Below are 25,638 nucleotides of genomic sequence, written 5' to 3'. Positions count from 1 at the left end.
CGTGAAACTCTAATGTTTATCACGGCTTATTTTGTAAACAAATTTAATCTGGACATGAATCGACGAGAGTCGAAAGTTAAATTTCCGTTTCCTGTTAAACAACACCGTGACACCGATAAAATCGTGTATCGACTGATTCATGAATGATAAATCCAACATCAAACAGAAACAACAGGATGGAGGGGAGGGAAGTTCTTCGAACAAGAGGAATACATCATCTACAGAGAATTCCAAATTAAAACTTTGTAGCGTTGACACGAAATTGAACAACAATTTGTGAAAGAAATACCACCAGATCCTAATAAATTACCACGAATTATCGTGCTTCTTAAAAATAGGTGCTACCCATAAGTTAACTTTTTACATTCATGATCTCGTTTTAAGCATCTTATCAATTCGTTCGACATCAAAACAAGCTTTCTAGAAACCTCGCTCAATTTCTCTCAAAATAAACACTTGGTCGTTTTAATTAGCTATTTTTAAAGGATCCTTGAATCTTTCCAATTACGTCATATTAAAGTGCTCGCGTTTGATTATAAAATAACATAAAAATGGGAAAGTCAACGAAAATGTACGATACTTAAGGAGCTTCTCAATCGACAGAATTGCCTCACAGAATTACCAAAATTCACATTATATAATATCAGTGTGCTATTCAGAGTTATTCGAGAGAAAGGGAGGTAAATTGAATTGCATGCGACTGCGACAAAAATGTTGCGCGAAACTCGGCTGGTGTAGCGTCGACAAATGGCGGCCACCGGCTGAAGAAAGCTCCTCCGCCTCTCGATATACCGGTATCTAGCTACGTTTCGCATAAAGACGGTCTTCTCCCCGTTGCCCGTCTTCCATAACCCCGTTGTTGCCTCATCCGACAAAAGGCATTGTTCTTGCGAGGCGGCGCAACCGAATAATTGCCTTATCGACGCGGCGCAACTTTCCTGAATTGCGTACTTGTTGCACCGGGACCGGCTCCCTTTACGCTCCGTGCACAGCCCTCGCGCTCGCAACTTCTCTTTCAGCCACGTGGAACCACGTCGACGGGATACGAAGACGCGATACGTTTCTCGTATTTCAACCCCCTGCTCTCGCGCTCCTCCCCTCCTTGTCCCATTTCCACGCCAGAGACATATAATACAGCTACATAGATTTCGAAGCGTCGACTCAAGGGCGGGAAATTAAGTAGAAAATTGTTCCTTAACCTCTTAGGTACGATGCGGATGTCATCCTGTATTACGACGCGCCACTATAGTGGCTCATTCGCTCACCGTTTAAATTAAATGATCTTTTTCATTTGTCATTTGTTTCAATGTTTTATAATAGTGTTAACAATATACAGGCAGAATATATAGTCTTTGTTTTTGATACACCAAAACTTGTTTTTCGTTAAAATAAATATACCATTATTAGATGCTCTTTTTAATATGCCGATATGTATCCTAAATTTTTTTAGAATCTTCAACCTGAAAATGTCGCTACAAAATAGAGAACAAAGAACAATTTGCTACAAATCAGAAACAGGCTCGGATCATTATAATATACAAAATATGAAATCAAAAAATTGAAAATTTTGGGCTTGAATATAATTTTTTATAGAATTGGTTATGATATTTGTTAATATCTCGTCAAGCTACCTTAGATTTAACAAAAAATCATCGTTCTACGTTAATTTAAAAAACTACTGCTGAAATAATGTAGGTACCAGAAGTTTTAAGGCGCAATTTCAATTTCAGACCTGTTCGCAGGTATTACCGCATGCGGTCATTACCCTCACTCCGCAGCTGTACCTACGTCCTTCTTATACCAAAATTTTATAATTTTTATCAAAGCACGCTCAGTCGAAATATTTTTCTGTAAACTCATTATGTTTCTTTCTATAACTTATTTTTCGCATCTTTATTTCTTTGAACAATGACGCCCAATTTTTCACGAGTTTCAAATGCATACGTCGCATTTCAAATTACCTTACTTCATTTTATCTATCTGCAACAACAAGTTCCAGTAGACGTCTCCGTTAAATCCGATTAACATAGATAATAAATTAATTTACCCAGAAACTTTTGCGAACAAATATCGTTTTACGACAGTGGTTTCATACCTGTTCAAATGATAAAAATTGACATATTAATCAGCAAGCAATAAATTGCGTGAATCTTCGTTGGAGACCTTCATGAATCTGTTTAAATTTTCTTGTCACAAATAATTAACTACTCGATAACAATCTAAAGAGATTTTTTCATTAATCGAAATCTAGATCTTAATATGCTATAAAAATAACATGAAATTACAATAAATAATCTCGTAAAATACAAACTATACATTATTCGGAAAAAGTGTTTTAGATAGAACTTGTCCTATTTCGAAAGGTACATCTGGCGATGGTCGCAGTTCTCATCTAGGTGGACGCACCTCCGAGACTTGAGGGTGGTCTTTGTTTCTCTAAATGGTACGATACATTTTTTCGACGCTATTCGATGCAATTTTTAATTCTCTGCAGAAGAGTATACAGGTACTTGATTCGAAAAACGAATAGTTTAAGAGATATCTTAAATTTAATATTGTAAGACTTGTATGTCTTTATTAATTTTTATTCAGTAATAATACTAATATATATAAATATATACACAAAATATATACATAAAAGTACCGTAAGAGATACTGATTACTCAGGATCGAGGTATCCCAACTGCAACCAGTATTCTCCCATGTCTGTCGATTCTCCCTGCGTCCCGTCCAACACCAAGCTCGCGGTCATTGTTTCTCCTGGCGAAGAGTCGATGTTCTTCAAGAATCCTGACTGCCTCAACATAGTAAATTGGGCCACACGATGACTCAACGTTTGGTCCGCTTGCTCACGTACACCTAACAGGCGGATCTTCCTAGCCCATGGTGCTATCTCCGCCAACTTCTGTGGCAACAACCGAATCGAACTGACGTTTCGATGGGTTTCTATCCCATAGTCGATTAAAAGAACGATGTAGCCCGTCGCGGTTTGTTCCAGTAGAATAGCTCTGTCCCAAAAGCTAGCACCCGTAAACTTTGCTAGCACCGCGACGATCATTCCTGGTCTCAAATCTTCCTTCTTCGGCCAAAACGCCGTGGGCTGCGCCCTCATCACCAATGTAACTATTTCACTTATTCTGGGCTTGCTTTCTATGCGGACCCAAATGGTACTAAGCGTCTCGACTCGCACCACCCTGACACGAATTCCTTCTTGAAACCTCTTGTTCGTACGTTGTAAGATCTCCATGTTGCACAAGTCTCGTCAAAAATTTTGAACGTTAGTGTTTAGCTATACTAATTTGTCTGGTCACTTCTCAGGGTAAAACAACACTTTGTATCTGCCAGGAACTCGGACAGCCCTTATATAGGGTGTGTATAATAGTAAGGCTGCAGTGGCGCACTCTACCATTTGTTTGTTTACCGTTTGAACTAAACGATCTTTTTCATTTGCCTTGCTTCACACTTTTCTTGTCCTCGCAACGTTTCATTACAGTGTTAACAATATACAGACAGAATACGTAGTCTTTTTTTTTTTATACGCCAGTGTCAGATATCAATTGTTGCTTTTCGTTCAAATAATTTATTAGATGCTATTTTTAACATGCCGATCCGTATTCTTCTATTCTTTTAGAATCTTCAAGCTGGAAATGTCGCTTCAAAATAGAAAGCAAAGAACAATTTGAAAAACACTATCGCACAATGAGTGTGAAAATTGTGACCTGGGTCTATGTGTCGTACCGTGCTTTAAAATATATCACATTCAATTGTATTATTAATCATTAAAGTAAACTATTAAAGTTCAAGTATATGCATCATATTTTTAAGAAAAATTATAATTTAATTATCAAAAACTTCATTCCAATATGCTTGCGTAGAGAACAACATTATCCGTCACACATTGCAGTCCTGTATCGTTTACGCGTAATTCGCGTCAAACTCTGCCGTACAGAGAAACAACCTCGCACAAAATTCAACCGAATCTAAGACATTAAGCGGGTTCGACTGGTTTAAATTCATTATGATAGGATATAAATCAACCGATTGGTGAACTATCCGATCGATGGTTTCGATATAATGGATGTAACAGCTTCCAAATTGGTACTACGTTGCCTGAATTGCCGAACTTTATAATATCTTCCTTGTGTACACGGTTTAGCTGAATTTGGTTCGACTTTTCCCCTGTTCGTTCTATAGGTGATTGAAATTAGCTTTACCTTTGGCTAAACGATGATCGTGATAAAATTTATGGCCGTACAGAGAACGTGTAGCTAACCCGAGAGAATTTCTCATCGAAAACTTTCCGATCAATTTCCACCGTGCATTAATCTTTCTGCTCGTTTTTAAAGGTTTTTACAAAATTCATGTATTTTACGGCGAACAGTTCTTTCGCGACAATGACACAATGCTAAGAACAAGTATTATCGGCTGAAATTTTAATGGACAAGAAGTACGAGTGTAGGAGAGAAAGAGATTGGGGGTGGTACACGGAACAACGAGAGCCACGGAGAAAGGGAAAAAACAGGATGGAAAGAGCAGACTAACGACTATGAACGTAACTTATCTGCAACATGCAGGCGGTATGTATGCGTTCGCTCGTGTAAATTGTTTGGTTTATCTGTTCCTCGGTTGCTTCTTCTTCTTTTTGACGCCCACGGTCTGGAAAACCGGCTGAATGAAGAGCAGAAGGGCCACGTGCAAACAAAAATACGTGACATAAGTGCGACGCAACCGAACCCGTAATAATCTCGCCAACTATCCTCCTGAAACTTTACGCAAGTGGCTAGAATCTCTGACTTGTTGCTACTCTTCTTCTGTCCAAAATATTTCGTACATAGACTTTTTAAATAATGATAGATGTATCACATTTTCTGCTATAGTGGTTCTGCAAACTTTATTATCTTATTTGTTGGTAAATGTTTGAGCATGATTCTGTACGAAAAATTATTAATCGTTTAAATTTACTGACAATGAACAGAGACCAGTCAAATACTGATTCTCACTCAATAGAAACGGAATAAGAAACGAGTATCGCGTAATATTGTTTGTTCAAACAATCGTGTTCCCATTGTTAGATCGCAACAAGTTCAAGCTCCTAATACGACATAAGAAGAGGCACGCGTGGAATTTCTCGTAGATAATAACCGAATGCGCGATCCAGCCGGCTAATTAACCGAAATCGGCTCTAGTCGAGACAGCGTGGAAAGAAAAGTGGATCGAGCCTCGTACAGAAAGTTCCGTTAGCGGCGTTACATAAAGATTTCTACCTAGTACTGCTATAAATAGGCCTAAATGCGCGAAGATGGATGCACAAGGAAAGGGACGACCTTGTCGCGTCCGTCTTCGTAGATTTCTAAGAAAAACGTATCGTTCCGCCAACCGAAGAACCCCAACAACGACGGAAAGAAAAGAAAAAAGGAATAAAAATACGACGTAGACGGCGCGAATGGCTCTAGGATACCGGGAAACGGTTGTGCAATTCCGTATAAACGCGGAAGATGTCCGATTCTGCTAAGAATAATAGATCTCCACCTTTTTCCCCTCGATTCGAATAAAAATCGTGGTTAAAGTAAAAAATAGAACTAACAAATTAAATATTAGAACGGGGATGACAATAGAAAAATCTAATGAAAAACCCGCATACCGTGAAAGAATCAAAGTATCGTTGATTTTCGTTCGACAAGGTAAATCGTACCATTGAGAATCACCAAGCTTCCTAGTTCATGAATGATACAATAACTTTTTCTAACGAGACTTCGTGATTGTTTCGGTATATCCTTGACGGCGTTTGTTAAATAACGAAGCGAGGATCTGCAGAAAAGACTAAGTTTGAATAATTAAATGGTTTGTCGTGCGCGCTGTCAATATTGTATCTTTCATTATTCATCGTAGCTCGTACAAGTATGTCAACCATTTCCGTGATTGAAGCTTATAAGAAGAAACCGGGAATATATTCTCCAGTCATTGGATTATGCTAATGTGCTATCCCCGTCGTGTACGATCAATTTGGACTTTTACCGGACAGACAGTCTGTCGCGTCGGTTTCCAGCCAAACGACTCTCGATCGAATTTTATCGAACGAATCGTACACGAGTCGAGAGGGCGTAGAAAAGAAACGACGATTTGTAGTTTCTTGCGCACTCGTTATTCTGCTCTTTCGAACATTCGTACTCATAACGAACAATGTCATTGAGTCACGGTCGTGGGACAGAGGAGCAACAGGAAGCGCTCTTCCCGTTTTTGTGTTGCTAAGGTCTTTTCTCGTTCTCCGCATAATCTTGATCGGAAACGATGCGCAGACAATCGCAGAATCTCGAATGGTAATGCAAACAACTCGAGTGACCGCGCTTTGTCACCTCGTAGAACGTGACAATCACGACTACGCATAATTCTAGATACGCGAACTATTCAACAAAATAGAACCATCTTCTGGCGTTAAAATCTTTAGCAAACAAAATGAAAGTAACTCGTTTTTTGTTTTTAATTATTTTCTTAACGTGTCGTCGCTAAGGATTTTTCAAAAGTAAAGAAACTAGGAACTCGTCTCTCTGTATTCTCGTTAAATACACCCTCGAAATAGTTAAAAGCCAACAGAACGGTGTTTCCTATCGCGAAATATGCCACGAGTAGCGAAGTAGGTTTTATCAACTGACATCGCAGGAAATTGAGAAACATAACGATTCTCTAGGAAATCGCGGTGACATCCGGTATGGTCGAATTTTACGAGGCCTGTTAAGTTATGCAAGTGCATGACGCTTATCGTATCATCGTAGTCGAATGACGTAAACTTTTACGATATCGCATCTTCCCAACAAAGCAATTTCAATCTCGTTACATCCTCGTTAAGAAGTATAGCCGAATAAGCATGGTAAAAGTGCTGCCAAACCAATTTGTTCTGGCCGTATATCATTCGACAGATCTTTCGAGAAAAATCCCATTCAGTAAAGTATCAGGCCACTGTCTCTACCGGCAAAGGTAGTTACGTAGCACTTACAAACGCAATTTACAGTTTAAACTCCATTTCTCTACTTACTGAAAAATTGTGAAGAAAATTGGGAATATTCTACTTCGCTGAGTAAAATAAATATCTGTGAATTTTATCAGAATTTCTATCTGCAAAAAATTTTCAAAAGCGGGTTTTATGTCGAAATTGTCAAATGAAAGTTTTATTATGATTGATAAGTCCGATAACTCTTTATGTAAAACAGAATCCTTCCCTCGGTTCAAACGGCCACTAGCTGTGCGAATATTACTGGTCGGACCGCAATAATCCTAAGGAACTGTCATAAAACTAAGCATTTTTATTTTACCGTGAAGGCCCGTAATTGTTATAGAATATCTTCAAGTCCAGAACTCTAGAACTCTTTATTATAGTTATTGTTTAAACAAGGTTCAGGTAAGAAATGGGAAGGTCAAGTGTTTCTTATGTTCAACGGCCACTTAATCTGCAAGTGACCGATGGTACAGCGACCAATCCCCAGTAAAAGTTTTCCTCTTAAATCAGTTTATGTCTAGACTGGTTTTTCGTTTATTGACCAGTCATCAGTTGTAACTTACTATTTACAGGTCTCTGAGGATACGTCTATACGCACGATGCGTAACTATTTATATCTACGAAGTTGTTGGACTAAAGTATGTGTTGTAACCTGTTACTTCAGTATTATAATCAGTCAACCACCTCTATTATCCTAATCGAAATAGGAGATCGACCAATTCCTGGCATCGAATATCTAATCGTAACGAGAATTTCCGACTCTTGTTGACGCGATCTATCGCGAACGGTCGAGAATGATAGTTTTTGTGTCTTTTTTTCTAAGTTCTTCAATTGAGCTCTTCGACGTTCTTTCAACGAGGAAACGCTTTGATTTCGTTAAATTTTTCTCGCCTTTGTTTCTATCTCGTTCAACGAACAATAAATTATCAATAATGATAAATTAAACTAAACAAAATTATCGGTTGCAACAAATTATAAATAACTTGATCTTCAGAAGGTGAAGTACGACTAACGAGTGCTTCTCAAGCTCAGAAAACTGCAAAGATGGAAACGATTATCTTGTTTTAGTCGTTATACTGTCGTTACCTTCTCTATCAAAACAGTCATCGTGATTTAATCGCAGGAAGATCAACGCGAAGGCTTGTCAACGCGATCTCACATCAATTTGTTATGGCTGACGTCGATTTCCCAGGAAAGAAACCGAGAGAGAAACACAGAGAGCGGCGGTTAATCGCGGCGATACAATCGATCGCTGACAACCTCAAGGAGAATCGATCATGTGTTTCTTCTTTCGTGGAAGATTTCAGCGAAACAAAATTAATTACTCGGACGCTCGATGACTTTTCGTGCGGAGGCAAAACGAGGGAGGAAAGACAGAGGAGAAAAGAGGCGAATGGGGTGTCGAAGAAAATGAGATGAGATTAGACGTTGAAATCCCGCACCCCTTGAGCAAACTCGATAACATCGATTCCCTTAAGTGTAAAATTAAAATCACTCGGTGTGCCAATATTAGCTCGCCCCGATGGATCTTATCGGCGAAAAATTTATAATTTGGCGGAGGCTAAGGGGACGCGAACCGATCGGTGTAACTGCGATTCTGTTGTCCTTTGTTAGCTACTCTAAGTGTTTCTTCTTCGTCCTTGGCTGACTGCTCGAAACGGCACGTGGGCTGAAATTTCAATATCGACACGAAGGTTCTTACGTTAGTCGCGCTAAAAAAATTAAATATCATGTTGTTTACCGCGAGTAAAGTACGGTTACGCTTTTTCTTGGTCCAATAATAGGTAGATTATACGTATGTAGTTTATATTATTGGTCGACTCAAGGTGTTTACGATGTCCGTTTAAAGCGATAAAGATGTCACTTCGGTATAACAAATCTTTCGTAATATTATTCATACGCTATATTTTACATTTACTCGGAAATAGTTCGCATCCGATGATTTTTCTTCGTATGTCTTCATAAATTGCAGAACTTAGGACATCACAGAGGATATAAGATGGAAAGCGTGTCTCTTCGGTACGTATACAGAACTTTTTTCTCTCTTAAGCCGATCCACGTGAACGCACGGACACCAAAGGATAATGGAAGCGTCGAAGGGAAACGGGCTCGTGGCGTCGATAACCCGGGATAAAATAATTCCAGCTCCATCAGGAAGCTAATCTCAGGAGGGTTAATCAGCGACGAAGGCCAAGGAGCCTCGGCGAGTTGACTTTCGAGCCGGTAAACTTATTCCGCGGGCGTGCCAACTTCAAAAAGGAGAGTGGCGTCGGTGTAATTACCGGACTGGATGGACGAGAGGCCAGGATTCCCTAAGGGACATCGTGACAAGAGGGCAGGCCTATCGACGAGAAGGACTCGATTCTCTCTCGTCCTTCGAATCCCGTCTAGCGTCGGTCCTAACTAAATCCCCCTGGCTAGATGAAAGGGAAACTCCTCGTTTCGGCTCGCGCTGCTTGTTTTTCTTCGGGGAATAATTTATAGGGCCGCGTTTAGCGAACAATCGAGCCGGTAGCAGGGCAAAAAACTTTCGAACGTAAATCGACGGAGAAAATCGTGCCACTTCTCCTGCTGATAACGAGACGTCTAGGTTAGCGTGGTTGGAAAGAACAGATAAAGGAAGAAGAATGTTTTTTGTGATTTCCCGCGGGCGATTCCTCTTGGTCAGCCGACTGTTTGTTGCTCCACTGTTTGGTACCTGGAAATTTGTGTTCCTCTCAATTAGCCAATAGGAAATTGGAAGAGCTATGCAAACGTTTGGTGAGGAGTAGCGTGGGCTATTTTAAAAGCTAGAAACGTCAATGATCGACTCTTGACAATCAACTGTGTGCGTTCTTCGCGTCATCGCGTCATTAGTTTCATCGAGCACGATGGAAGAAAAAAAAGGAGCGGATAAAAACAAGGCGCCTGTTGAACGTTCCGGCAGGATGACCAGTCAGAAATACGCAGACGATACTGCTGTCTGTTTCATTGCGAATGTTATACGTTCACCGAAACGATTACATCAGCGCGGAAATTATTGTTTCCGATTTGAAACGTACTACGCAGCATCGTGTATACGAATCGCGTAACAGAATTCTTGCGTTCCACAAGAAATTCTGTTTCGTAAGAGAATTTCCGCTTCAGAGGCTGTCCTTGCCAGCTATTTCGACGAGCGATCCGATCGATGCTCATTACCGATCGTTTCATCGGCTTGTTGTTCGAATTCTCTCGGTTCTCGATTTCCGGATGTCCGTTTACGCAAACGGAAACCGCGAATTATAGTTCCTCGTTCTTCCAGATTTTCACGCGAACTTTCGTTTCTCTCGAGCGCGTTGTTCGATTTTCTTCGTCGTCGTAACGTAATAATCGATCCATTTCGAAAAAATCATAGCCGTTCACTCGATCAGATAGTATAGCACGATCTATGCAAAGTAACGAGCAAATTAGATAATGTTTCCTGAACGATAAAATAATAGCATAGAGCACGTAATGCCGCGGTAGAGCAAGGATTCATTTACGTGCGCCTTCCACGACGCCGCTAATGGATACGTGTGCATTAGCGTCGCTGTTAATATTAACCCTGCGGCACGATGGGAATTTAAGCAGCGGTGACGTTTCATTTACAAACAGAAGGATATAACGAAACCGCACTGCTTACTCGATAATTGTACCTATACGAACCGACCGAGCAACGTGTCGTTAACAAACTACCGAAATACTTATAGAAACTTACACCGAACAAAGTAAAATTGAATCTATCCCAAAAAAATAAACAAGTAAACTCGTAAGAAATCGAGAAAAACGATTATTTGCTGCAGTTGTTTTGCCAACTCTGATAATTGTAGTATTAAACCTTTAACAGGTTGGATCTAAGAATAATTCTATCATTAACAGCGCATGTAATTCCCGAGGAAATCTCAAGATTAATGTATTATAAGCATTAAACTACGAATTCGTTGAAAAGGGGAACAGAGAGAAGCAAAGAGAAGCACAAGGTGACGCTATGAAGAAGAAGAAAAATGCTCGTGCCTCGTGTACGATTTGAAATTATCTAATCGAGCAAATTTATTAGTTGGGCGCATGTAATAAATTGGCGAAGCACGAGGCAATTCGCTCCACGTACGCTTGATTATATGTACATATTACATATCATTAAGACGAGGTTTAATTAAACTCGCGGCGCGTGGCGTGCAATAAATGACGCGAAAGAACCTTGACACGCAGCGCGTGTCATTCAGTCCACCGTGTGTACTCGTTTCTATTAGGCGTTATGCGCAAACAATTGACCCCGTTTCACCCGTCGTGTGTACATTATGTTCAGGAAGCGAACTACGCGACCGTGTTTCTCAAAGTTCGCGAGACCTGTTTTATATCCGATCTTCTCCCATTTTCCTGTTTTTTGCCTCTTTTTGCTCAGAATGATCTCAGCGAGGGTTAAACTTCTTAAACTAAATATTTTCTTCGATACATCGTTCGTACAAATGAAACTTAACGATAGCCGCGGTTTCTTGATGAAACCGAGAGATTTGCATTGAACGATAAAAGTATCGAGGGAAAAGTCACTATAATAGATACTGTAGTAGGAAAGGGATGTTTTTAAATGAGAATAAATTTTAAAGGGAAATGTAGACAAAGATCTAAAGAAGAAGGAAATCCAAATAAGAAAGTAATAGATAGTTACATAAATATTTCTTTTCATTATAGATTAAAAGGATAGGATTAGTTGCGTGTACTCTTTTACGCAGTTAAACACGATGAAATAATTCTTGCGCATATAATAAAAAATTTGAAGTGACAGAAAATATCGCGTTACAAATAAGGCTTAAACATTTCAGAGTTTCTCATGCGAGGAAAACGATCAGATAAGCTAGTGTTACCACGCACCAGCCACGAGGTTTGACAAAGACGACTTGAAATGCGACGTGCGTTACTAGAATCGACGCGCATACGGTTCCCATACGGTGTCGCGTGTAAATAATCGACCTTATTTCATTCGCGGTGCGTGCATTATCTTCAGGAAGTGAGCCATACGCCACTGCTTTTCCACAAATTTGTGAACTGGAAGGGTTAGATAACGATATCGTCGATCCCCGGACGCTTTTCACCAGGATTATTTCTTATTTTCGTGCCAACCCCGTCAAACGTCGACCACTTTTTCCATTATTATCGCGACGTTCCTACGCTATCGAGTTTTCATTCGTATCGATAGACGGGCGGCTATTTATTCGACCGAAATTAAAATCATTATCGTGAAATATAATTTCTACCCAGTGCAAAGTAGGATAAACACGAATTTCTACCACGTCTATTTCCTCTGAATTTCCAAAATAAATTCCCATGTAAACTACAAATACCGAACGAAGAAAACGGAAGTAAGAATGAAAAAAAATTCCTCGAACAAGAAGAAAGTGTTTTCCACGAACGGAATACTGATCAGTAGCATGTACGAGAAATACCTGGAGCGAATCGAGTCGTGCTAGAGCCACGGCGATTACTTATTTGCTCTGTTAACGAGGTTTCCACGGGGGCGAGAAGTCTGGCGTCGCTTTAACGAAGCTCGCAGCACGTACGGCGTAGACATTAGTCGGTGACGGGACAGGCAAAATCGAAAACACGTTGCACCATCGTTGGCCGGTCACGTATCGGGCCGCGTTGATCGTCGTTCACCGGTAATCTTATTTCGTCGTTGCGGCGTACGCGAAAAAACATCGTGGTAATCGACGGACCAATCGGAAAAATGCCAATTGGAAACACCCATCTGTGGAAAGAGCGTCGTTGCTGAGTCAAATAGAACTAAATGATAGCTCGTGTTTCGGGATAGTCTTATCGTACGGTAAGTGCACATCCTGTCAAGTTCGATCTTCCAATTTTACAACCGTCTTATTCGTGATGCGAGTGTAAATTGTCTTCACGCTGACGAATGCTGTAAAGAAACGCACGTGTGATGGACAAAAAAGAGCGAAAGAAAACAGCGTCCGTGTAATTGTATCGTTTGGGACACGAGTGCCGAAAACTCGAAGCCAGCTGGTAATTAACCGAATTCTGGAATCTTGTATCTCTCTACGTTTACCGTGTTTGATTCGTAATGACGAATGTATTTTCGACACACGTTTGCATGAATTTCAAAATCTTCTTTTTTCTAGTTCCGAACAATTTGTCGAAGAGGGTAACGATGGGTTTTCTACATCGTTGGAACAACGAATGCGAATCGGCGCGCCTGCGAATCGATCAAAACTACTCGGCACGGAGTTTTCATTCATCGCTATAAATATGAATGAACACCGGCTGCCGTTAAAAGAGTCGACGACCTTTTTTCGGTTTCCCGCGTGACGCTACACTCCTATATATAGCTCCTCCTTCCTGCATGCGACTGATGAACGGCGAAAAAATACACACGTAGGACGATTCTTCTTTCGCATCGATCGATGCGACCGATGTCTAACTTTGAACAACTGTTTTTCATTTGTGTCTAACAGATCTCAAGGTTAAATTCCGTCCGTCCAAGAGAATGGTGTGCTTTTTACTTTGTAAAGAGAGAGGAATGACCCTGAAAACGTTTTATCGTCTTTTTTACGATTCTTTTGAATTCGATGTTTGTGACCTTGAATGACCTTGCGTTATAGGTCGTTAAACTTACGGACAAGCGTCATTCCATGGAACGGAGGACATAAAGCTTCTCCTGTTAAGACAAAGATCACCTTGAAATTGTCATTCCTCACTGTCACTCTGAAGGTAATTATCATCGTTCGTATAACGTTTCGAAACTCGCGCATTGTTTTGAAATTCTCCCTTCTAATTGAGTCGCGTAGTATGCTGTTGTCAAACTTTGAAACGTCGCTAATAACTTTGGAATTCAGAATTTGATAGATAAGCTTCTTCGATCGTCTGACGAAGAATTTCTCGACGATCGACAATAAAATACGACTCGACACGATTTCTAGGACTCTGTTGGCGTTTCCTCGAATGCAATTTATCGTAATAACCATGTGCTCGCAGCAAACGACGCATTCTTGTCGAGGTTTGTCTATAATTATGGCGCTTACCTAATGCACCGAGTTGGCGCCGGCGGAAAATTCAAATTTTACATAATCATTTAATAATATCGTCGTTATACATGGTATAGGGGACATTCAGTGTGCTCTAACAATTAACCTGACCGACAACTTCGAGATACAAAAGCGACCCAGCATCGGGCTGATTAGCGAGACGAAATGTCGCGTCCCGACTATGACGTTCGACCGTTTCCGGTCTTATCGATTTTATCGTTCGATTCGTATTGGTTTCCTAGCGGTCAGCGGTCGTCGAACAGTCAGCGTTCCTCTTTCCACATGACGTTGCAGCGTAGAAAGAAAGCCTTCGACGTCTCGTCGAAAGTATTCAGTGGCCGGCGAGCAAGGCAAAACAGTTACGTGACACAGTTATGTAATTAGGATTTGCCAGTAACATTGTTATTGTTCGCGTAAACACGGAACAGCATGCAAAAGATTATCGTCGTTATTACAACCTACGACCAAGACTAACTCGAATGACGTAGAATGCTTTTCTTCAATATTCTTGGCATTTTCTAGGGATCTAACTAAAGAGAAAGCCGACCTAAGTTTATCGCAACGTTAAGAGAGTTCTTCCACTTTTTACGATCATCAGCCATTTCAATTCCAGCCACTGTGAAGATTCTTGTGGTATAACAATAGGATTTTAAAAAAGAATGTAAAGAATATTTTATCGTAACTAATTTATTGCGAAGAAGATGCAAAGCGATGAAATGAAGATAACTTCATGGAGAAGTCAAAGAGATTTCTATTTCGACCTTCGACTATGCCACCTGGACTCGAGTCGTACCTGCGTCCAGGATATCTGCAATATCACTCTTCTATAAATAGCGACTCCTATGGAATTTCTTGTGCGTCACCACGTGTTATTTACATCGCCGCCAATCAGATACGAGCGCCTTTCTTCCGAGAAGTCTTAGCGCCATAATACACTAACAACGTCAAGCAACGAACGCGTCAACGCTTTATTATTAGTGGAATTACCACCGGGTCGAGTCTCTATTCAATTGCGGCGAGGATACTCACAACGATTAGAACGTCGTCCAGACTCTCGAAGAATACGTTACATGATAGCATGCTGGCATTTCCGGTCTCTGGCATTTCGTTTGCTCTGCCGACTCCCTCTGATCGATGGTAATTCGCTTTACGTAACATCCAATATCGGTGAACGTCTACGTATAATCGTCGCGAAGGTCGATTTTTTACTATCTGGAAAAATTTACGCTTCGCTAAGTTCTCAAGTTTTTTCTAACTTTTCAACCACGTTGCTTTCGTTCTAGAGCACACGGTTGCGAAAAATCCGTTATTGAAATACAGGAATACGATGTCGTGACGCGCGACAATGGAAATTACATGTAAGATAAAACGAAGACGAGAAATAATTTTTCTACAGCAAATCAGCAATATCAGATCGAAGACGTTCTTCGAACCGAAGTCTCTTCACCGGAGCGTTTTCATAGCGCGTCGTAAGAACCGGATGCGCAACCGCGAATTTAGCGTTGTGCTCGTAAAACCGTGATTCCATGTCCGCATCGCTGCGATGAGATTAGAAGAAAACACGGCGGAATGGACGCCAATTAAACGAAAGTCGAAATCGCGCGCCACGGCGCACGACGGTGTAACGCGTAGCAATTAAACAGGGAATACTTAAGGCGACGTTCAAGCCTCCTGCTCGCTTCCGTTACCTTGTTGTATATTTATGCGCTGGCATAGTAATTCGCATACAGTCTGCGGAGAGGAATCGAGCATTGTTCGACGCACAGGCGACGCGTCGTCTCTTCTTGTGTTCACCTGTCGCCGTGATCTTCTATCGGAGACCGACTCGGGTTATCGGTCATCGACCACGAGCACGGCCTTGCCATCCTGGTTAAACCGAGAAATTCAATTGACCACGTTTCCTTTCTAGATAAGATTCAACAGATTCCTTTGTATAGAACCGATAGATGTCTAAAATTGCTATTTCAAAATACAGCGGCGTTGTATTTAAACGCGTTTACGTTCAGTAATGCGTTATACACAATGCTCGCGAAAATATTCGAACATATTTAACGATTAGCATTGTTACGAGACTCGACTACCACGATTATTTTCGTCAAATCTGAAACTGTATGTACGTACACACTATGTCTCGCTTGAGAACGAAGCAATTTCCTATTCGCTTGGTCGAAACAGGATAAGACAATGGAGAACTGAGAGAAACGGAACGAAGCGTGCGCGGTCGGCTCGTTTGAATCGCGTTAAAACGGCAAAATTTCGCACGGAACGATGCCGATCTATCTCCTCCCGTAAACAGCATTACGTTTACGTTAATTACGCTTTTTGACCCGTTTAGCTTTCACCGTGACATAAGCGGCAATCAACAGCTGGGAATTCATTGCCAACGGGGCTTAAGCCGGCCAGCGTTAATGCTCGCAATCGTAGCGTAACGCGTTTCACAATGTTTCGAGCGAGAGCCACTCTATTCGCATTTATCCCCTGCGAGTAATTCTCCGCGGCTGACACGTCGGGCTTACCGGTACCGGACTCTCCGCGCAACAACGTCAGCTGCCGTTCTGATTTCCAGCGCAGATACCAGGCGACGCATTTCGCCGGATACACGCGATCATCGACGAAATTCCTGACGGCTCAACAGTCGCACACTCGATTCCAACAAGCTGCTATCGAACCTTCGTAATAAGCCGTTTGATTCTGCTGAGCGGAATCGAGGCTCCGATGTCTCGTTTGGCATTCACCGATCTGCTCCACATAAATGTCTAAGTTGGTCGTGATTGATTTGTGGTTTCTTACGAGATACGTTGTATGTGATAGGAGAATCTTAGAGAGAAGTAATCCATCGTTGCTTGGAATTTTGAAACTACCGAATTAATTTTTTCCTAGAAGACCAGAAGCATAATATATTTTATAGCATAATATATATACTTTGGTGATCTACTGTATCTGCGTTTTTTTATACCTACGTCATTATTTCAAGTCATCTTTAACCAAAATACATTCTTAAACGATATACTCGCGAGAGTGTAGCGTTACGTAAATGTTTACGACCGGCGAAACAATCGCAGAATCACTGAGCTCCGACGGCCGGTACTCCAATTATCTTCCGCTCTCGTTCCCGAGGAACAACGGGGCGCAACGTTGCGCCAGTGATATTACGCGATCCCACCTGGAAGAAAATACTTTCGCCCATATTTCACGTCCACCGCCGATAGGTGTGCCATGACTATTCACGGTGACAGACACGACAGGCCGACTATCGTGCTCGCTTTGAGAACCCCGCTGATAACACCGACGATATCGTTCGCCGTTACACGATCTTGCGTAACATTCCGCCACGGGATCTGTACCAAGCTGTTTATACTGGCGGCGGCTTCGACTTTCGAACCACGAGTCTGATGAGCGACTTGCTTGCTCCTACTTATTGACAGGTGGAGCTGGAAAATATATCTGAACGAAAGTAGTCTCGTATCCTCGACCTATGGAACACTATCCCGAAGCATCGAATATATTAATGTTTTATTACTATTATTATTTAATGATCTGGTATAATGACGGAAGAAAAGAAACTGACGTCTTAGAATAGGCGAAGATACAAATAAATCGAAAGACGATAAAATCTCAGGCGATTTACCGTTAGCTATCTAACGTATGAACAGTAAGTATAACATAAGACCTGATCTCGTGTATTATAAGACTTGATCTTATAATTAAAAGCGATGTCTCTCTAACATTTTCTTCTCAATAAATGCAGTCGCAAAGAGAATGGTCGCAAAGTGTTCGCAGCATATGGAAAAATGACAAAAGAAGGAGCCCGATAGCCTCGATAGCCTTCGTCACGCCAGAGTTCGCTCCATCACCGATTCCTATTTTCTCCGCCAACTTCGGTTCGCAGTTCATGAACCAACCTCGTGAACCGAAGAATCGGGCCGCGTATCCGCTCTCTGAACGTCGTAGCCGTTCCATTTGCTACGTATCGGTCAGAACTAGACTATAACCGGATTGATGGCCGCCTGAACTTCAACCACGCTAGGCGTCCGCTTTTTCTCGGTGTGGAACGAGACTCGCCTTGTCTGTTGACATTCACGCGCAATGCCCCGACTTCGCTGAGTTTCGACAACAATGACTCGCGACTACAACGAGCTGCGTAGTGATTGTGTAATCGAGAATCGCGAGGCTGTACGCGTGATAATCCATGCGCGGCAAACGGCGTCACAGCCGATATCGATAACTCGTTAGCCGGCGAAAATCGTTGTAGTTGTACCAGGATGTGCCGAACGATTATAAAGTTGCGTGACCAGAAATCACGCATTCCTCGCGGAAATTGTCGATATCAAGTACCAGAATCCGTACCTCACTGATTTGCGAGTCTAATCGATCGTTTTTTTCTTTTTTCTGTCTCGAGAAACATATGATCGCAGACGACTATTTTGCATATCTATACACGTGGTTACATCACGAAAATCGATTTACCGAAGTAAGATATCGGCTCCTGTCTGTGTAAGACGGAATAAACATTTTCATCGACTACGGTGGTCCTTGAACGCGGTACCTCGTCGAAACCTCTTGCGTCATGACAATTAACCAACGATTTTGATCTCTCGTCTCGTATCGACAGACAAGCCAGCGGTCGAACGGCTAGATAAATATAATCGTAGTTCGTAAGAACGTTGGCTGGTTATTGCTGTTGATTGCCGGCTGCTCGTAATAACCGCTGCACGGATCCGCAGATAAGATTTCCGGATGCAACGAGACAACCAGCTATTATCGGTATTAATGTTCGGTTAAAAAGGTGATATCGAGAGCACCGATGGGCTTTCGCCTCGTATATATCAACGGACCCACCCGTTCGACGCAATTGGCTGGCAATCACCGTTGGAACGATAACGTTTCGACCAATATTACACAATGTCGCGTAACCGTACTCGCTCGTGGCGCATCCCAATCTTAAATGAGACATTCTGGCTCACGCGCAGTATTTTCGTCGTGGTGACGCGACAAGCCGATGCGACAAGGGTTGATTCCCTTGATATTTTATCAACCGTGTTCGCGTTACAACAAAACCTTCAACTTTATTTTTCGCCTTTATTTGAAAAACATTATTGGTTCGTTTTTTTTAATAAGTCGAACAAACCAAGCAAACGATTCGATAAGAAAATTGTGACAGCGTGTAGCGATGTTCATCTGGTCATTCCCAACAAGAGTCACGATGACGTAATTGATCCGCGATCGTCGAATCAATAGGTCGCTGCGACAACGACATTCACGGGGCTACGCTTACGCCATGTTATGTCACCACGTTCCGTTTTTCAGACGTTCCTTAAACGGTGCGGCCACTCTATGCACATTGATTTCGCATTCAGGTGGAAAAACGGTGAACGTCCATCGAATGATCTATCGGTACGCGACCCGCGACCCCTCGTCGTTCTACTTCCATCCAACGATAACGTGGACCTCGTTTATTTTCGCCTGGCTCGAGGCGTGTACATCGGCCTTGCTGATATTTCTCTATCGAGTACTTGCCATTTTATGGTGTTCCTTGGGCTCGATCGAAATATCGATCGAAATATTTTATATATAACAATGATAGATCGTTATGTTTTATATATAACTCCAATTAGAATCTTAAATCATAGAAGCGTCTTATCAACAGCCGATAAATAATAATTAATATACATTTTTTAACTAATCGATCAGAGGTTCTGTCTCACGAGGACCGATTAAACGAGACTCTGCTGTACCTAGATAAATACTTGTGAAACACGATCGATTTTGACCTTGTCTCGTTGAACGTTTTAGCCTTTCGATTTCGATATATGTCGATCGATCGATGTCAGCTATTACATCATCATCGGTCCCATTCCCCGACAGTTTACCGTTCCTGGTATAACATCATCCAGCCTCCGCATCGAATCCGCAAACAACCTCAGAATTTCGCTAAATCGCTTCCACCCACGTAACCGATCGCCCTCAATCGCCGGCAATCCGATACCGCGTGTCCGCATTCCGACATCCTACACGGTCAACCCCGTGTCGAGAGGCACGAAGGGCCTCCGCTTCGAACATCGAGCCTATCCTATCCGATAAACCGTAGATAAAGGCGCGCGTCGATAAGAGAAACGGCTTTCTCGTGTCTATTTTTAGCTATCGACAGCATACATCGGGCATCGTCGAGCCGAAGCCAAGAAAATACTCGCCTCGCAATGGCGTTACGCGTGTTTTCGATCCATGTAATCGTTTCCCCGTGTTCCACCTCGGTTTCTAGTCAACGATTATTTACGCGTAGGTACGCGGAGTCGTTGGCACGATGCGACGCGTCGCGAAGCCACCAGGCGACCTCCAGGTAGACGCGACGACGCGGTTGCTCCGAATCAGCGGGTAAAAACATGCAAGTAGGCCAGATAGTCAGCGAACCAGGCCCCGTCTAGATACTGCGACGCAATAATTCACCGTAAACTTTCGACATGCGGCCACGATTCGCCGCCGTTCCTTCTTGCGTTCTCCGGCTTTGTGTTGGCAGCGCGGCGCCCCGCTCTCCTCCGCGCCCAACCCCTTTCACCACCGACCATCGCGAGATTGTCTTTCCCTCCACAACGGATCCACCGTTTACCGGCCAGTCGGGAGAAGTTGCGACGGTTCGGTGTCGGTTTCAAGTACGAATAACGTCCTCAGAAGGTGGTGATGGTAATAGGCTGCCTCCGAGTGTTGTAAGAATTAATAGAAAGTCGAGAGAGTGGAAGTGTTTTTCTAGGCCTCCGGGACTCGTCGTAGTTGGTAAACAGTGAAACATTGCGCGATTTTGTTTCGTACGTTTGGTACCATGATATTCTTGAAACGGATCTTATCAAAATTTGCGTAGCGTTCGAAGTGACGAGAAAGCCGATGAGATCGAGCTAATGGATACCGCGAATTTCGCTCGGTTCGATCCTCGGTTTCAACGCTCCGCGAGCAATCATTTTAATATTCCGAGGGTTAAGAACGACCGAGCGTTCCATTGTGAACGTGCACGCTCGGCTGGGCAAGAGAAAGTCGACGGGAATTTTTGGCGCGCGTTTCTTTGCCTCGCGTGCGTGGGAGGGAAATTAAACGAGATCGACTAGCCGATTATACGCGATCGCGGGGCAAACTTTCGGTCCCCGTTACACGTCTTTGATCGTTCTCCGCGAACAACGATATCCCCGCTTCGAACGTTTTATCGATAATCCCGTTGGAACGTTTGGATTCCACACGGCGAGAGGAATTGGAACTTGTTGCACAAGCGAACGGCCAATTAATCCCGGCGGTACATCGAAATTTCCGTGGTCCTTTGTCGTCGTGAAATCCGAGCTCGTTGATGTTAATTAAATTTAATTGATCATCGCCGTTGGCGCCACGAGATTTCAGCGTGGCCGCATATCAAAAGGAGCCGAACCATGCCAAGACGCTCTTCGTTAATTTATTCTCTGACCGCGCAAGAACGCTGCCCGCGACGACGGATCCATAAATTTTTCTCACCGCTTTAACGGGAACGGTTCGAGGAAAATCGAACGCGAGACTCGAACGTGAACCGCAATCCTTCGCGTGCCGCGTGATAACAGATCATTTGAACAGCCTGTTCCCACGCTGTTGAGTTGAATTTTTTCCTTTGTTTTGTTTCGTTTGATTAATACATTGATTCTTTTTTTATCAGTCACCTCACATATTTAAGCATTACACGTGTAAAGTTTGATTATCTCTTAAGGCTTAGAAGACTCCGAGTTTGCATTTAAAAAATATTCAATGCGTACATAGAATCTATTTTTAGAATTGTCACGCGAGGAACACGAACGTCATAAGCTCTCATTTTCAATTTCTAGATGCTCGTAACCGCGGAAAATGCGCATAATTTATTCGAACTGGCGTCAGAGTTGCGAACAAGAGCGCAAAATTTTCCGGGACGCACGTGGAGAAGAGTACGAGAGGGAGGAGGTTCGCTGAAAAACGTTTGACTTATCCGAAGATTACGCAACGTGCGAGTTACACGAAATTGCGGAAAATTAACTGGGAATAACGACGAAAATCATTCAAGGTTTCGTTCCATCGAATCGCTTAACGAACTTTCTTACGACATATTGCGTGACGTGTACGTCGATCATGCTTATGCGCGGAATTAAAAGGGAATAATTGGACAAATACACGAGGATAAAAATCATACGGATAAGATAGAGTATTAAAGAAATTCGAATAAAATAATGTGGTTTATCGATCACGAACGAATCTAGGCGAGCAGTCGCCCTTACTGCGCACTAACGTCTACGTAACTTGCAATCTGATTGCCCCGCTAATGGAGCAAACGGGAAGCCACAGAAGGCAATTGACACGTGTAAACAACGGGTCGCGTTCGAACGTCACGACGAAACGATTTGACGAATTCCCAGCGCGGCGTCGAGATGCTGGCGCTAATTTCCGGTGTGGAAACCTGACGATTTTATGCGCAACATCAGTGACGTGATTCGTTTTGTATTCTTCTCGAGAATTCGCAGAAACGGTCGGACGTCCTGGAGCGACGTTTTGCCAACTGCCATAAGGATTCTATAAATCCTTCGAGAAGGAAGGAGCTTGGAATGGCGCTTGGGCGGATCGTGGAAGTATGCAAAGCACGCCTGATCCCCGAAAGAACGGAACAAAGGAGCAAACGTTCAAAGGAACCGTCTGAAAAGCGATTGCAGCGTGTTTTCAACTCCTTGATTGCCATTAATGGCTGTACAGGCTGTTTCAGTGAAACGGAGTATCGCTCTGCTCGAGTAACTAAGAAGCCTTTAACGATCGTATGTCGTAAAGTTACGAATACTTCGTAATTACTGGATAACTTCGTTCTATGATGTAATTGGTTTCTCGGCTAAGTTACTGATAAGTTACTAAATGAAAATACATATATGGTTACCGGTTTACTAACTTGAAAGATTCAATTTCTTATTCTTCTAAATACATAATTTTTATAGAATCTATTACCTATGTAGTTAATTGCCACGTTTATTTTTTTCCAAGTACTTCTCGTCCCTTTTATTATATATAATTAATCGATGAAATGAGCGCAACGTAGAATATGTATTTCACAAAATCACGCAACTCTGTTACGTTCCTCTTAAGCAACTTCATGAAATGAAAGAAACCACTAAACGCCTGACAAACGTATCTTTCTTAGTAGTGTTTCTCTCTTATTTCAAAGAGTCGAAAATCTTTACCCCTCCAAAAAAGCCGGATATGCTTCTTGTGAAACAACCGGTATAACGTATGGTGCAGAGAGCTAAGCACCCAGTTTATGTAATATCGTAGATATACCTGTCCACGTGCGGCGGTGTGCGAGCGCGGTCACACGCGCACCGACACGCTTCGCTCCGCGTCTGCTCGCCTAGCTGCGCACACGAACACGAGCGTCGCGGTCTCGCGCACGCGAGCTCGCGCCGCGAGAACTGCGCCGCGACCTACTTGTCTAGGCCACTGTATCTGCGTTTCTATGTACGGCTTATGTTTTGTACGAAATTCGCGTCTGCCGCGCGATGCGGAATCGCTCGCTCGCTAGCCGCGCGTACACTTTCCTGCTAGATTCCAGGCGATCGTCGATCCTCGACGAGGCGGATGCGTCTCGCGAAATAATCGCGAGCATCCTCTTCGAGTCCTGCGTGTTTAGAAACATGCCTGACACGCTTCTCTTACTTCTCGAGTATCGACATTCACGGAGATGCTTGATTTTAGGCGAACAGTATCGTTCGATCGATCCTCGATATTTGAGTTCTGATTCATACAGATATCTGATATTTCCAAATTTTTAATTTTATTATCTTACTTGCCTAATTTCAATTTTGTGTCCTTTCATATCAGTAGAAAAAGTCTTCTTTGATTAACTGTTCGCCTTATGATATGAATTATTCGACGTTTGTGAGAAAGGCGACCAAGTTTCTGTCTAGCCAAGTAGTCGGGATTAATTTGGGAAGGCAGCAAATTGAAACGGATCGATAGATGCTTTCCGAAATCGTCATAGAAGTTGGTTAGGAACAGCGAACTAGTCTAGACGAAGTTCGATGGTGCTCGTCTAGCTGGACATACGTAGTCGTGTATTTCCTCGAGCGAGAAATTAGCGCGCCGAATTGCGAACCTTCGACAGATATCGGGTGAAGCGGATGTTCACAGTCGAACAAATCGACGGGGAGAAAAATACGCGCGATAGGAGAACGGCGTCTAAACGGACAGCTTCGCAAGACTCAACTTCGTGAGAAGATCTCGACCCGGCAGTATTCGTCGTGGCAATCGCCGCTTCGAAAGTAAATTACCCCTAAATATCCCGGAATGCATTCGTTCGTAATTTACGACTTTATGAAACAATAGTTCGAAAGTTAGAATCCTCGCGCATTCGTCGCTGAAAAATCGAACGATTAACCGTCTGGCTAAACGATCTGGTTGCATGGAAACCTGTTGACCCAGTACACCTGAAAAATGCGATAGCCTCGTTGGAAACGACTACGTGGTGTGTAACTGGAGACAGCCGTTTCAATCGAGGCGTTTGAAAATTGTGAAGTTTCTAGCGGCGACCGAATTCCCGAGAGGTCGACCGAGTACCGGAAGACGAGCACGTTTCGATCGTGTGGTCTTCCTTTGTTCGCGTCCGGTGGAGGACACCGTGTAACGTACGAAGCGGTGGCGCGACGGCCATCGCTCGATCTAAACAACAATTAACTACAGTTACGAGTGCGCCGGATTCCAGGGAATCTGGAACGCGACTGTAAAAAGCAAAGTAAACGGCGTTTCTCTCTCCACGGCCGGTCCCGTGCTCGTCGTCGCCGTCGCCGTCGTCTCCTTTCCCGATTCTCCTCTCTTTCGCTCCCTCTTCCTTTCACTCGTTCCCTCTGCCTCGCCACAATGCGATGGAGTTCCGCAGTCGATTCCAGTTTGCAACGGTGTCGTTCGTGACGGCGATGATCTCGAACGACTCGGATCTAGTGGCGAGACGTAGCTCGCGAAACAAGAGAAGGAGAAATCGAGGAAAAATCGTGCGAATGAAGGCGCTTCGACGCGGAAGATGTAGAGAGCCTGCGTGATTCGAAGAAGGACACAGGAAGTAGGAAAACCGAACAGGGTAAAATAAAGATTCGAAGAGGGGAATCGGTTGGGGAAAGAAGGAAGGCTAAAAGAGGGAAAGAAAGGAAGAGAGGGGTAGAGGTTGACTGTAACGAGTGGAAGGCAATTTCTCCACAAGCTGCTTTCTTCGGTCGGTGGTGGTGCAATTTTGCGCAATGCAGTCTGGTGGGATTCACGGCGCACACAGCAGCCGCCGCACTCTCGGTACGGCTCGGTACGTGGTTAGCTCTCGTTGGAGACCGGACCAGGTCGACTCAGGTCGATTCAGGGGGATCCAGACGGCGCTGTCGTCGCCGGACGATGTACGTCCGCGCCGGGTGGCAGGCAGGGTCTGCCGCTTCGAAAGGTGGGAGGATTTGTTTGTAAACAGTCCGTGGCAAGTCGAGTTGCAGATCGCGCGCACGGATGTGGAGGTGGGAACGTTTGAACGCAGGGGGAACGCTGGAAGGACGCCGGCACGGGGCAGGAGGGGAGACTTTCTCCCTCCGAGGGTTACGTAACCTGAGCGCGCGGCTGTCGGCTGTCTGAGCG

General features: G+C 43.2%; 1 protein-coding gene across 2 annotated transcripts in view; it reads left to right on the top strand.

Moving 5' to 3' along the window:
- Pdk1 (Phosphoinositide-dependent kinase 1) overlaps positions 1-25,638 on the top strand; it is a 407,223-nt gene that overhangs the window by 274,375 nt on the left and 107,210 nt on the right. The gene's annotated exons all lie outside the window — the stretch shown is intronic.

Source organism: Bombus fervidus, chromosome 2 (assembly GCF_041682495.2).
Source record: "Bombus fervidus isolate BK054 chromosome 2, iyBomFerv1, whole genome shotgun sequence".
NCBI lineage: Eukaryota > Metazoa > Arthropoda > Insecta > Hymenoptera > Apidae > Bombus > Bombus fervidus.
This window is presented reverse-complemented; position numbering and strand designations above follow the sequence as displayed.